This window comes from Lactuca sativa, chromosome 7 (assembly GCF_002870075.4).
Source record: "Lactuca sativa cultivar Salinas chromosome 7, Lsat_Salinas_v11, whole genome shotgun sequence".
Classification (NCBI taxonomy): Eukaryota; Viridiplantae; Streptophyta; class Magnoliopsida; order Asterales; family Asteraceae; genus Lactuca; species Lactuca sativa.
Window position 1 is genome coordinate 44,771,193 of NC_056629.2, and position 16,206 is coordinate 44,787,398.

At 35.7% G+C, this 16,206-nt stretch overlaps 1 long non-coding RNA gene across 2 annotated transcripts; it reads right to left on the bottom strand.

The window, feature by feature from the left end:
* Window positions 1–6,095: 6,095 nt before the first annotated feature.
* LOC122195084 (uncharacterized) lies at window positions 6,096–7,768 on the bottom strand. Of its 2 annotated transcripts, none has more exons than XR_008225208.1 (2): window positions 6,978–7,768; window positions 6,096–6,647 (listed from the first exon to the last, which is right to left on the bottom strand). It is a non-coding gene; the product is annotated as an uncharacterized LOC122195084 (long non-coding RNA). The 2 variants fall into 2 exon arrangements; XR_008225209.1 differs by having other exon boundaries at window positions 6,778–7,768.
* Window positions 7,769–16,206: the final 8,438 nt, after the last annotated feature.

Sequence of the window (16,206 nt, forward strand, 5' to 3'; positions counted from 1 at the left end):
CGTGAGAAGATGTTGTCACTACAGAAAATTGACAACGTAAGAACATGACTAAGCACCTCCTTGAAATTGTACAAATCGATTTGTGTGTGTAGATCTGAGAACAAAGCCTTTGATTTCGTTTATGGGTTTTTAGATCTGGGTTTGAAGGTTTATCCATGACATGTCATATTTTTATTTTTGAAAGGCGTTTGAGGGTTCATCCATGGCATGGAAAAAATCTTACTTTTGAAATAGTTTGAAGGTTATCCATGGAAATAAACATTTTCAAGATGTCTTAGTCAATTTCAGATATGTGTGTTTTTTATATTTGCGTTCTTTTGGTTTAAATGATTTCAGGAAAAGATTTGAAATCGTCCAAAAAGTAATGTTCTCTGACTCGTCGGAGAAGATGACAAGATTGTCGTCGGAGATTACCAAGTTGCTGAAAACCATTAGTAACCAGTAATAAAGGTATTTTTTGAACAACTACAACAAGTTCAATGGTAAATGGGGTACAAAAAAATAAGTGACTAAACTTGAACAAAATGATAATTCATTACCCTGTCAAGTCATTTTCCCCTAGAAAATTGGACGGCTACCAACAAACTATTGTGTTGATAGTTAGTAGGAAGCAACATTTAGCCACAAAGTTCCAACGAAACAAGATTTCTTGGAAAAAGGGTCGTGGGAAAAATAGTTCGTACAAAATTCGAACGTAATATCTAACATATTTCCAATAAAATATTTCGTAGGAAATTTCCAACAAAGTGTCAACAAGGCTTCCTGCCACAAATTTTCCTTCTGAATTCCTACATATCCTTTTTCCAGCGAAATCTGTGGTATCTACCTCCATCGGTAATTTGTTGGATACCACTTTTTGCGTAAGTTTGAAGGAAATTAGATGAATATTTCCAACAAAATTTGTTCTTTGTGAAATATTTTGTAGCTAAAACCAAATTATCTAGTAGTGGATCATGGTATATTATCTTGATTTTCCATGATGATATTGTATAATAATGAATTCATATATTAGATTCTTTGGTATTCGGGATACGAACACTTGTGTCTAGATATAATTTCACTACAAGAAAATTTCAGTGTAGCTATGGAAAAATTCTGTAGCAAAAAGCTGAAATTTTGTAGCTAAAGTTGAATAACTACGGAATTTGCTACACAAATTTTCAATTAAATCTCTTTAGTAGTTTTTTCATACCAAATTTCGTTGCAATTTTTCCATAGGCAATAGCATTGCAACTATTTCGTACCATTATTCAATAAAATTCACTAGCTCAATTTGACTATTTATACTAATTTATAAAAATACAATTAATATAAAACCAAAAGTAACATAATATTTCTACAGAAACAAAAATAAATATCAAATACATCAAAAGATACATTTTTCAAAATCCCTAAAAATTAAACATAAATTGCTATTCTATACATAATATTCTATCTGTTAGGAAGTAAGTGGATAACTAGCAACACCAAAAGCACACAAGACATAGTATTTATGTGGTTCAGTCAAGGTGACTTACGTCCATGGGGAGTAGGGGAGTATTCTTTATTTCAGAGCTCTCAACACAGAGGTTATAAGTACAATTACACAGAGATTCGCCTATCACTCTACAATTCAAGATACAAAATGACCTAGCAAGCATCCCTATTTGTACTTGAGGGATCAGACCTAAAACTCTAATAGGCCAAGCGCATTGGCCCATAGGCCTATGAATGGTGTCAACTAATCACAATCGGCCATGAAACATCTTCTGGAACATTTCTTAGCATTATCGTCTTCTAGGCATACTTGTTTCAACATGGCACAGAAAAGGAATCAATACCACGCATCATGTACCAAGATGGTCCATGATGGCGTAATAGCTTCTTCATTGCGCAACAACAACCCAAGTTGGCACAACGGGGATCTAAATGGTGCAAGCGCATCAAGTATGGCGCACAAAATCAATCTTCAAGCAACAACATCACTATGAGCAACTAGCACATGCATGGCTCAACAAGAAAACAAGATGGCGCAAGAGAATCCCTCTTGACCCATATCTTCATCAGGTGGAGCAACAAGGACCCTTGGTTTCTCCATATCCCTTCTATGTGCTCCAAACTCCTTATAGGGGCTCCAAACCCCCTTGTACACGATTCGTTCCTTTGACACTTGATCAGTTCCTTTGTCACATGCTCCATGAACCCCAAGTGCTCCATTGAGGTCCAAGTGCTCCAAATGCTTCACGAACGTGATCCAAATGCTCCAAATGCTCGATTCATAGTTAAAAATCTCCACCTTACCACCTTGACTTGAGTATCCTCTAAACTCCACCTCGAACAAGAACTTCTTCTCCCTTCCTGCCATTCGTCCCCGAAGGGACCTACCTCCTACGAACATCAACCAAGTCCAAGCAAAGCTTGAACTTCTTTGTGGGTAATGACTTTGTCAACATATCTACTAGGTTGACCTTGGTATCAATCTTCAGTATTGAAAAGTTGTCTCCTTCTAGAATATCCTGAATAAAATTCAACTTGACATCAATGTGCTTCGTCTTGTCATGATACATAGGATTCATTGCAAGACTTAAAGCACTTTGATTGTCATAATACAAGACAAGTTTCTCCACCTACAGACCAAGACTCTGAATAAGCCCTTGCAACCATATCTCCTCCTTTATTCCTTCTGTCATGGACATGTACTCGGATTCAGTTGTAGACAAAGCAACGGTACCTTGTAACGTTGACTTCCAACTGATGGCACATCCAAATAAAGTGAATATGTAGCACGTTCGCGACCTACTCTTCAACAACTCATTAACCATAATCAGAGTCGGCATATCCCGCAAGTCATTCATTGTATTTTCTCCATACACCAGGCAAACATCCGCCATTCCCTTCAAGTATCGCAAGATCCACTTTACAGCTTCCCAATACGTCTTCCCTGGATTACTTATAAACCTGCTAAGCACACTAATTTCATGAGCTAAATCAGGTCTGGTACAAACCATAGCATACATGAGACTTCCAACAACACTAGAGTATGGAACTTTACTCATGTACTTCCTTTCTTTATTAGTAGTGGGTATAGTGCTTGGACCAAGTTTAAAGTGAGCCGCCAAAGGAGTTCCAACTGGCTTGGACTGATCACAATTAAAGGATTGCAGAACTTTCTCAATGTACTTCTATTGAGAAATACACAACCTCCTTGCTTTTCTGTCCCTTTGAATCTCCATCCCCCGTATCTTTTTTGCTGCTCCCAAATCCTTCATCTCAAACTCATTCTTTAGGGTTGCCTTAAAGTCATTTATTCCAGCCATGTCTTTGGTTGCGATGAGCATATCATCAACATATAGCAATATATATATATATATATATATATATATATATATATATATATATATATATATATATATATATATAGGAATCTGGTGACAATTCCTTTGAGTAAACACAATTGTCAAACTGGCTCTATGTGTAGCCATCCGAGATCATGACTGAATCAAATCTCCTTTACCATTGTCGTGGAGACTGCTTCAAACCATACAGGGATTTCTTCAGCAAACATACATGCTTTTTCTTAGCATCAAGGAACCCTTCTAGCTGGCACATATAAATCTTCTCTTCTAAATTTCCATGAAGAAATGCAGTTTTCACATGAAGCTGTTCAAGCTCTAGATCCAATGCACTCACCATGTCCAAAAGAACCGGAATTGTCTTATGCTTCATGACCGGTGAGAACACCTCATCATAATCAATTCCTTATTTATGAGAGAACCCTGTTACCACCAAAATTGCCTTGAACCATGCAGGGTCAATACTGTGACAACTAGCAAATTGTGAGTCAAGTAAGGTCTAAAATGTATTCTACGTATAAGTGAAACCACATCATGACCTTGTTGCAATAAATCTTTGAAAGCCAAAAGAAATCAATTTTATAAGTAAATATGTATTTATACTTTGAAAACCATGTACGTAATGAACCTTTGAAAGTCAACAGGTTATAACAAGTCAAGACAAGTCAAATAGTTAGAGCATGAATCATGAATTAAAACTTTTCTTTAAAGTTTTCGGCCTATGACCCCAACCACCTAGTGATTTCGGTTTGTCAAGGACCGAAATCACCCTTTAGTGGGTGACACCAAAACCAAAATCCCATGCTAAGAATACCACTAGGACTGAAAACTCCCTCTAGTGGGGGATACCCAACCAAAAACACCATGTAGGGGAGACTTAGGACCAAAAACATGCTAGAACCAAAATACACCTAGAGCGAAATCCTCCCTAGACCGAAATCACATGTGATATCGGTCATACTAAGGAGTTTTCAGTGGGTTCTCGGCTGGAATAAAAAGAAAAGGGAGGTGTTAACTTCATGACTTGACATTTCACCCTTTTCCAATAAGAATTGATACCCAACATGTATCATTGTTATTAACCAATAGTTAACTAGGCAAATATCCCATCACCCTTTCTTCTTATCCTTGGGCCGAAATCACCCCCTTCACTCATTCTTCCATAGTTCATTTTCCATAATATTCAATATGGTAGACCTGAACTTTTTACAATTAATCAATGCATCATTAAATATCATATACTTATCAAAATATATTTATAATATATATTTGATTGTTGTTCTTTATTTTTTTTTTCATTGAAAAATAGCCCTAATTAGCCCTTTGTGATCTTTTATTTGAAAATAACAAATATCAAAATATCTCAATTGATTTCAAAGTTTTTTTGTATCCGTTAGAATATCAATTTATCTATCATTTTCACAACATCTTAGATTGTCAAATATCGTCTGTTCAACAACCAAACTTTAAAGAAACTATGTTATAATGTTAATATAATTCATTTTTTTAACTTTTTCGGTTTAGTTGAGCAACTCGGTAAAAATATTTACTTTTTCGCTTAACTCATACATTTTCTACAAACGGTTAAATGAATAATTATTATTTTTATTTTATAACAACATGCTTATGTTTAGATTTTACACTCTTTAAGTTTAATGTTGTTAAAAAAACTTGACAGTTGCCATAAAATAGGTGAATATGGTTGTTATTAATTAGTATTTGTAAATATGAATTGTTATTAATTATTAATTAGTATTTGATATATTGATTGTTATTATTAATTGTCGTTGAATTCAATAAAATATCAATTAAGGTGCACTTACTTGGATATTAATGCATATTAGTAATTTTAGTTTTATTGGGTACTTTTTGTTGAATAACATTTGGAAATTGTGTCGATAGAACTCTTCTTCCATGATAGATATAACATCAAACACAAAACTATGTTGAGAATTGGATGAAATTAACCTAAATGACTCTACAGAGACGCAAGTTCATCATCCTATCAATGCTTGAAAGGTTCAAAGCATACATATAAACTTTGAAGTAAACTCTTGCAAGGATGAAAAATAAACATTAATTAATAGAAAATAATGAACTCATTTTGGTAAGCTTTTTTAATGCTTTAGTCATTTATCTATACATTTTTATTTTCATTACTGGATACACATTATCTTATAAGTATAGTTCAATCCTGCAACTTATCACTATTACATCAATGCTTTTCATCTTGTAAAAGCGTAACAAAGCCTAGAAAGAGTAGCATAATCTATAACAATTGGGTTTAAAATTATGAAGTACTCAATCATCTTGTCTCCGGCTGAAAAGGATAATGATTTGCACCAATCCTTGTTGGTTTTTAACCCTAACCATCAGGCCCATCTTTGTTTGAATGAATCATAGAACTAAGGATTGCAACAATGGACTTATCCAAAATATTCTAAGCAACATAACATCTGGAATAGGCTACCTTCCCATGCTCTATGTATATTCTTCTCAAACTTTAGTTTTCTTTCAACTTTTTGGTGAAAGATAAGAAAAAAATCATGTGAATATTACTTGAACTCAAAAGAGTCATCATGTGTTTCTAACTTTGCACCATTTGAGTAGTAAGTTACTTATTGTTCCACCTAAATTCCATTAAAGGTCCTGATTCAGCTGTACTAAACCAAAGGGGGATTAAGGAAAAATACAATATGAGTTTTTTGAACTCACAAACACCACATAAATTAGATTACTATGTATTCTGTAGAAAGACATACATATTAAACAAAGTTTTTATAGATTCCAAACCTCCATAACATATTTTGAACCTTCAAACCAGATTTCAAACCTGCATTTGCAAATTTATTTATGCCAAAACATATTATTTTGCCTATCTTACACTCTTGTGAAGAAAAATTTGAGAAGAAGCACCCAACAAACCATGGTTTGGCTGATTCTACCCACTGGTAAAGAAAAATAAAATAAAATGCATGATAAAAAAACAAAATTAGAATTCTATAATTAAAAAAAAAACACAAGTAAATTTGAAGTACAAATCCAAGTATTAAAGAAAAAAAAGTCATATTTATCCCTTTTTAATTTTTTAGAATTTAAATGCATAAATTGTTAAAGGATACAAACCTCAGATGTAAATGTCGGTCCTCTTACTCCACATCCTTTCTTCACAGCAAATCAGCAACATGTTGTCTTTTTCACTATTTATGACAACATTTTATCCGAGTAGATATTGCTATTACTTTGGACGACATCAACACCAGTCAACCTATTTTTTAGGTGAAATGTGCCAAGCAGCAACACACTTTCTTTTTGCTGCCAATTTGGGAAAAAAATACTTTGTTTTTTTATCCAATATAGCAACAAACTTATATGACGAGAGAGATCCATGATCCAAAAGAAACTAAAATCAGTAATGAAGTCTTGTTTAAAGTACAAAACTAACCATCATGCGGTTATCAAACAAATGTTGCAGGACACTTGTTCAATTCTTTTCAATTTCTTTCGTTTTGCAGGTTTTCTTTGAGAAAATACCCACAAATAAAAAAAAAACTAAAATTGACAAAACTTGAAGCCTTACTAAACAAATAAATGATAAGAGAGAGAGAGAGAGAGAGAGAGAGAGAGAGAGAGAGAGAGAGAGACCTTGGTGATGAGGCAGTGATGTGTCTCTGATCGGAAGCCAAATAGAGAGATGTAGAGGCGATGCGTTAGGTGGTCGGCGGCTAGGCTTTTAGGAGGTGCGATGGTGGTAAAGTATAGGGTTTCTACAGGTGAGTTTGTGATGTGATGGTTTTAAAATAGGTTCCCACCTCGTTGAAGTTTGTAATAGCACATATACGTTGATGTTTTTGACAACACATACCCCAAAAATATGAAATAGTCTTTATAATGAAACCAGATGAGATTGTTTGATTGAGAGAAAGAGATAGGGGAATCACAGAGAAGAGGAGTGGCAACGATGTCTAGCGTTTAGAGAAAAAAGCAGTGAATGTGATGGGATTTTTCTATGAAGTTGATTAAAGGCGATGTGGGAGGGGCTTCTGAGATGGTGGTTAGTTGGTGACGGTGGCATTAGGCGATGGTGGTTCTAGGTTTTCAAGAAGTGCAAGGGAAATACGGAGGAAAGCAAAGCACAAAAAGATGCAATAAAGACGAAAACATTACCTGAACATGCTCCTTTTTCAGGCACATCAGGGTTGGTTTCTCGTGTGCACTTGTGACCGAGTTTGGAGAGGAGATGCTACTCGTCACCATATGCTTCATCGACCAAAATCGATTATGATCGTGCACGTCAGGGTTATTTTTTAGAGATAGCGTGGTGATAGAAAATTAGAAATTGTAAGAGGGGAGGGTGGCTTTTAAAGAGATAAAATAGAGTCTGGAAGTGAGAATGAAGAAGGATAGAATGAGGATTATAGAGGCAGGAGATGATATCGAGATATTATATTAAGAGAGAATATTGTTTCAATTTCTGACCGATTTAATTGGTATTGACCAATTCTACATGCTGAAATTGAGCTACTCAATCTAAGTCAGAGAGTATGATTTTTTTAAAAATTTAAATCTACTATATTGTGTAAGATGAGGATGCAGTTTGAATCTTTCAATATTAATTTTACACTTGTACTTAATATATTATATTTTGTAATTTGTTGATGATTTGTTATATTATTAGCTGAAACATTTGGGCGTCTTAAATTTATTTTTAGAAATAGTAAGGTTTGTATAATAAGATATATATATATATATATATATATATATATATATATATATATATATATATATATATATATATATATACCACTGATTTACATAATCAGTCTCCGTTAATTTAATAAGTCTCTTTTGATCAATAAATTAGTTCCAAATTAATTCTTGATCAATACTAACTAAATAATATGATTTCATATTAATATATTAGAACTTATAATATATTAATAAATCATAAATCCAATTGTTCTGGTGAAGCCAACCCAAATAGACCATGCTACTCTTGGGTCAAGTACATACCATTTATAGTTATGGGCTTAGACACCTAATCCAACATATACCGCCCGTTTCTGCAAGGCATCGACACAGCAAACCACCCAACCCGCTAATGTTGGGGTGAGTCGCGCATGCTACAGATGCGGTGAGACGGAGCATTTCAAGAAAGATTACCCGAAGGCGCAAAACAGAAATAATAGGAACATTGGAAGGTATCTAACGATGGGGAATGAGGAGGGCATGAGGGATCCCACAGTGGTTACTGGTATGTTTCTCCTAAATAACTTATACGCATGCATAATTTTCGATAGTGGTGCAGAGAAAAGGTTCGTGAGCCACCAGTTTAAACACTTGCTCAAACAGAAACCCCAAACGCTAAATGAAATGTTCACCGTACGAATGGCCAATGGAAAAACAGAAAGCACTAAAGATATATTCATAGGATGCACGCTAACTCAAAAAAACCATTCTTTCCGAATCGACCTAATGTTGGTCACAATAGGTAGCTTTGATGTTATCATTGGCATGGATTGGTTAAGTCCTCACCATGCAAATATTATGTGTTAGGAAAAGGTCGTTCGCCTTAACCTACCAAATAGTGAAACAATCATCATATTTGGTGACAAACCATGCAAGAACCTACAAATCATCCCTTGCATCAAGGCTCAGAAGTATATACGTGTAACAAACCGTTATTTCAAACCTATGTAATAGTATAGGTCACTTTGTAGTTCTTTTTAAAATAATAAAGAGAAATTTTAGCATACTGTGTACATTTACATAAATGACCCTAAAAAATAAAGTATTAAACAATCTCGATTGGGATGAACAAAGTGATAGAGATTGTAACAAGGTTTTCAAAAATATAAAGAACACAAAAATCCGAGTGATAACGAAGAAGTTATGATCAATCGAAAATCTGCGACAAAACTGGCAAAAAATTGTTTAGTGTAAAAAGTGAGTTTCCATAAAACGCTTTTTAGCCTTAACAATCTAAACGAAAGTTGTAGAATATGCTAAGTTTCAATATAGCAGTATTAAAATAAAAACTCAAAATAAAGATCGATTAATTTTTAGCCAACACAACCTAAACGAGAGCTGAAGTTCTCGTCAATAGTAGTACAACGGTAAAAAGACAGACAAAAACAGACGTCGGATGAAGAAGTTATGAATGTTTAACGGATTTTTCTGTCCCGGTCTGTTAAAAATAATAATATTAAAAATAAATTCAAAATTAGCCGACGAAGTCTAAACGAAAGTCGTAGAGTATAATTTTACCTACACATGCATATAAAGAATGTTGAAAACGGAGCTCGTATGCGAAAGTTATGAGTTTCGCAAGTTTTGGGCACAAAAATCGAAAGATGTTGAAAACCGGGAAAACTCGCAAGGCTGAGAACCAGCCTGAAGTCGCGGTCCAGTGCGTATCTGACACCCCTTCGCACGGTGATGCCTCCGAGCTGGGACCCATATCCTCTTCTGATTGGACCGAAGTCTCGGCCACTCCTGATTCGACGCGCCTCGCTAGATGTCCGAAGCGAAGCCTCCCCCTCGCCACCTGTCCGAGACACGCATCTCCTTCTCCTTGCTTCATATCTGAGGCTTCGGCCTATATAAGGCCTGCAAGACTCTCCGGTTTTAAGCCCATTTTTACACCAAATTCCATCCTTTTTCACCCCTTTCACTTCCACAAACTTACATACAACCCCCAAAGCACCGGTATCATATCTAAAACCCTAAGCAAGCCTCGAAGCCCCGAGATTCCAGAGAAAAACAACCTTCTCCAATCAAAACTCTGTCCAAATAAAGCCGGTTTTTCACCAAATAAACTCCTTTCCGGAAAACGAAATGCTATCTAAATCACCACTTATCAAGTGAGTTCATACCCCCCGTATTTTCATAACATTTATAGTTTTAAGGGGGGGGGGGGATACAATTCTAACACAAGAAATTTTGTGTTACAAACAAATGACTTCGAATAGTGATAAAATGATATTAAGTCATCAAAAATACATCAAAATATTATACTCTTACATAAACTTATATTTTTCCCCAAAATTCATATATATATATATATATATATATATATATATATATATATATATATATATATATATATATATATATATATATATATATATATATAAGATTTAAAAGGCTTAGGACTGATAACTCATTCTGAGTCCTTTTCTTTGTTTGGATGTGGGCTTATAGTACCGGTTATTTACTCATAAATTTTACTTAAATTTTGTGAGTCATTCAATTCAGGTTGTTTAATTCATTTAAACAACATAGTTAAAGTCCTGATATTATAACCAGAGTCTCCAGTCAGGGGATCAAAACAAGTTGTGTGTAGATCTATATTGGGCTTGACAACCCCGCACTCAGGCTTCTAGCTACAGTCAGACATACACGCCGATGAGTGAAAATTGTTATCAACAATTTAAACGCCTACAAAGCGTTTGTTTCAGGCCATCTAGTCTCAGTATGGTTATAATAACTCATTAAAAAGATATTAACAATACGTTAGTGTATAATCAACTAAACATAAGTACTAGTTTACAAAATACAAACTACAGTAGCACATTAACAACTTGTAGAACCAGACACACTCATAGTTATAAGTTTTACATAAAGGAATAAAAATACAAAACATTGGTTTACAAATAAGAACGGTTTTATGAGATTAAAAATACTTTTCATATACAACAGAAAATATAGGATTTTCTGGAACAACTTACAGATTCATGGAATAGAAAACATACTTTTAAACATAAATACTTATGCACTCAATCAACTTTATTTTGATACTCTCTTTTCAAATAACTGGTTTTCCCAGGGAAACAATAAACAGGTACTCCCCAAGCTTTTTGAGAAGATGGAGCTATTTTGAGTCATATCTTCTTCTTTTGTATAACTATTTTGGTTTCAATATACAATGATTGAACACATGTAAAGACTTATACTTTTTAAATACAATGGTTGTTTGTACTTTGATTACTATGATTCATGTGTTGTGATACTACAAATGAATTCCTCCACCCCCGGACGTTTCCACCGTCTGGTTTGGGGGTGTGACAATACGTAAAGAATACCACGCCTTCTTAGCCCACGTGGTGGATGAAAAACAAAAAGCGAGGGACATCAAGGATATTCCCGAAGTCTGTAACTTTCTCGATGTATTCCCAGAAGACCTCCTAGGAATACCCCCGGTATTCCAAGTCGATTTCAGAATCGACTTAATTCGTGGAGCCATCCCCATAGCCAAATCTCCATACCACCTTGCACCTGCTGAAATGCAGCAACTGTCCAGCCATCTAAACGAACTGCTAAGCAGGGGATTTATCCGACCGAGCATCTCACCTTGGGGATCAACAGTTTTGATCATGAAAAAGAAAGACGGATCCTTCCGTATGTGCATAGAATATCGAGAACTAAACAAGCTTACTATCAAGAACCGTTATCCCCGACCTCGAATCGAAGACTTATTTGACCAACTGCAAGGATCGAGCTACTTCTCAAAGATCGATCTAAGGTCGGGGTACCATCAACTACGAATTTAGGAGGAGGATACTCCTAAGAAGACATTCAGAACTCACTACTGTCACTACGAGTTTGTAGTGATGCCCTTTGGTTTGACTAATGCGTCAGCGGTATTCGTGGACGTAATGAACCGTGTGTGTTGACCTTATATGGATAAATCCGTGATAGTATTCATCGATGACATACTAATCTATTCACGAAGTAAGGAAGAACATACTCAACACCTACGACAAGTCTTGGAGATATTAAGGGCAGAAAAGCTTTACGTGAAATTCTCGAAACGTGAATTCTGGATTCAAAAGGTAGACTTCTTAAGGCGCATAGTCAGCGAGGAAAGGATACACGTGGACCCTTCCAAAGTCAAGGTGATCAAAAGCTGGGCAATGCCAAGAATACCAAGAAAGATACGCTAGTTTTTGGGCCTTGCTGGCTACTACCGAAGATTCATACAAAACTTCTCTAAGATTGCAAAGCCACTCACTACCTTGACTTAAAAGGGAGTGACATTCAGCTAGGGGAATAAACAAGAGGCCGCCTTCCAAACTCTTAAAAAAGCCCTATGTAGTGCTCCAATCTTGTCCCTCCAAGAAGGGACCGAAGACTTTGTGGTCTACTGTGATGCATCCAAGCAGGGCTTAGGATGTGTGCTTATGCAAAGAGGAAAGGTTATCGCATATGCCTCGAGACAACTCAAGACTCTGGAGACACTATGTGTACGTGACACACTCCGAAACCTGAACGGTGGAAACGTTCGGGGGTGGAGGACGTCATGTACAGTATCACAAAAATGCATAATAGTAAACAAGCAACAACATCATCCATTGCATTAATAATATAATTTTAATACAAGTGTGTTCTATATAGTTTATATGACACCAAAAATATGAATCAAAATAAGAGATGGGTCTTGAATGTGCTCCATCTTCTCAAAACCTGGCCATCGGTACCTGTCTACTGGTGACCTGAGAATACAAGTTATTTTGAAAGCGTAGATCAACATTAAATATAGTGAGTTCATAAGTATTTTTGTGTTCTTTTTTGTATGAAAGTGTTTGTAATTGTTTGATGTAAATGTTTGTAAGTGTTTGTAGTAATTGTTTGTATCTCCTAGAAAATCCTATATTTTCTACTAAATTGCAGCCTTCTACCAAGGCCCAAATGTTCTGTTTGTTGTGTTGTTTGTAAAAGTGTGTATCTTTCCCAAGTATGACTATCATTACCAAAATATAGTTTACATTATCAATAATGTTAGAAGATCACAATGTGAATGCAATGGGAAAATAACCATGTACAATAGTATTGTATGTAAGTAACTACCAATGTCCTAACTACCTTAAACCAGTTTGTTAATTAAGGTAAAATGTGATATGATTGTAACCATACTTGATCGACTAGTATAACACGAAGCTCTATGCATCGAAATGGTATGACATTAGTCACCCGTAGACCTGCAGGTCCCACTGTAGCTAGCAGCAAGGTGTGGGATAGTCAATCCCGTATAGATCTATACACCAACTCATGCTCTCCCACCAGGAGACCCTGGTTGCAAAACGTGATACGACAGTAGATTGCCATGTCATGAAATAATGGCTCACATTAATGTTATAGTGTTCTACTGTTTGTAGAGTATGTTCTAGTGCATTGTATGTTCTCTCTATACTAGTGTATTGTATGATTTCTTGTCATAGTATGTTCTTTTTGTTTCTCATCATAGTACGTTCTCTTTGTTTCTCATCATAGTATGTTCTTTTTGTTTCTCATAATAGTATGTTTGTATTGACTCATGAATGAACTAACTCTTGTATGTTTCATTGTTCTAGTAATAGTAAGTAGTGACTTCCTAAACTATACCTATTATAGTTTACTAGTAATGTTGTTTGTATGTATGAACATGTTTGTACACCTTTACTACCCAAATGTATTGAACTGAATGAAGAACATTAATATATATATATACATACATATAATATATAACTAAGATTCAAATGACCTTTGGACAAACAACCGATACCCTAAGTCCACAACCAAACAAGGAACATGAAGTAAGGCAAGTTATCAGTCATAAGTTTTTTTGAATCCTACTTATATAACTATATCTATATAGACATGATTTAACAAAATATAAGTTTGAAAGAGTTTAAGTAAAGAATTTAATATGTAAAAGAGTTTATAAAGCGAGTTGAAGTAGTTTGGTTGATATCACAGTTTTGAAATATAAGAAAGCCATTTGCTTGATAGTTATTAATCACATGTGATTGATATAATAACTATGATGTTTCTACTTGTATCCCCCTCCCCATAAAAGCATTTAAAATCATTTAAAAGATAAGTTAACGGGTATGAACTCACCTATAGTGAGTTATACGAATGAAAGATCGGTTTGTAGGATGCTAAGTGTCAAGTGAAGACTTGAGCACAACGGATCCTAATAAGCATATGATGACACATATATGTATATAAATAGTATTTATACAACTAATCATGTAAGAAACACATCCTAGGACTTATGAAACACTTAGATTGAAGTGCTAAAAGTACAAAATGGTTGCATCTAAGGGGTGTATGGCCACACAATGGTGTTTACGGCCAAGTTTTCATGGCCTTTAGTGTTTACGGCCAAGGTGTTCACGGCCTCATGAGTTTACGACCGTAAACTGATGATGATTTGTGCCAAATGGTGTTTTAAAGTCCTATAGTCCACAAGAAAGTGTTCTAGACTCAAATCCAAGCCTTAGGAAGAGTTATGACCATAATTGCACTCCTAACAAGGGTTTACGGCCAAGGGAGATGCTCTTGGCCGTAAACTCCTAGTGTTCATGGGAAAAGGATGTTTTCAAGGTGCAAATCATGTGTTCTTACTAGATAACAAGTATAGGGAAGAGATACTTACAATATGGAAGCAAACAAAGTTGATTTCGGCCCAAAACACTAGTGTGTGTTCATGGTGTTCTTGGTGATCTTGAAAATCAAACCCAAAGGGTTATGCTAGTTAAGAAGATGTATCAACTAATCAAGGGATGAAACACTTACATTTTTTAAGATAAAAATGAAGATCCTTATGATACTTGAGAGAGAAATCGGGTTCCTTGACTTGAAATGGGGAATAATGAAGATTAAGGAAGGAATATCATGTTTATGGCATGAGTTTACAACCACCATGAGTTTACGGCCGTAGACTCACATGGTGTGGCTGTAAACTCCACATGATGAAGTTTAAGGCTTGATTGGTGGTTTAGAACTTCAACTGACACTTCCTATCACTCATTCCTTGGATGTACTAGGCTTAGAACACTCAAACAGACTCTAAACAATGCTAAAGATACCAAAAACAAGTCGTACTTTGATTGAGTTGAGTGGTTGTACAAGATAGAAATTTCGGGTTGTCACATCATCCCCCCATTAGAGAGAATTTCGTCCCGAAATTAGAGTTTTAAACAATAAACCTATTACAAATAACTAAGCGAAAAGATGAGGATATTTCAGTTTCATTTGATCCTCGTGCTCCCAAGTGAATTCAGGTCCTCGTTTGGCATTCCAATGAACCTTCACTATCGGGATACAACTTTGCTTCGTTCGCTTGACATCTCGGTCCATGATCTCTACAGGTTCTTCCACGAAGTTGAGGCTCTCGTTGATCTCGATATTCTTGAGTGGGATTACAAGAGTCTCGTTGGACATACACTTTTTCAAGTCGGAGACGTGGAATGTAGAAATGTATGTTACTGAGTTCGCGAGGTAGATTGAGTTTGTAAGCTACAGGGCCGACTCTAATGAGAATCTCGAAAGGCCCTACGTATCTTGGATTTAGCTTTTCACGCTTTCCGAAGCGTATCAAGCCCTTCCAGTGTGAGACTTTCAATAGAACACGATCGCCCACCTGGAATTCCAACGGTATCCTTCTCTTGTCGGCGTAGCTTTTCTGTCGGTCTCTAGAGGCTTTCAATCGTTCACGGATTTGAGAGTGTTGTCAGGAACGTGTCCTTTAGCTAACTAAGTGTCACCCACCTCAGCCCAACACAGAGGGGATATGCACTTTCGGCCATAGAGGGATTCAAATGGAGTAGCCTTTAGGCTCGTGTGATAACTATTATTGTAGGAGAACTCAACAAGGGGTAGATGAATATCCCATTCCTTTCCAAAGTCAATCACACAGGCTCGCAACATATATTCTGGTGTTTGAATGGTCCTCTCACTTTGTCTGTCGATTTGCGGATGGTAGGCTGTACTCATGTCCAGCCTAGTTCCTAGGGAAATTTGTAGAGACTGCCAAAACCTTGAAGTGAATCTACTATCTCTATCAGAGATAATGTATATAGGAACACCGTGCAGTCGTACTATTTCC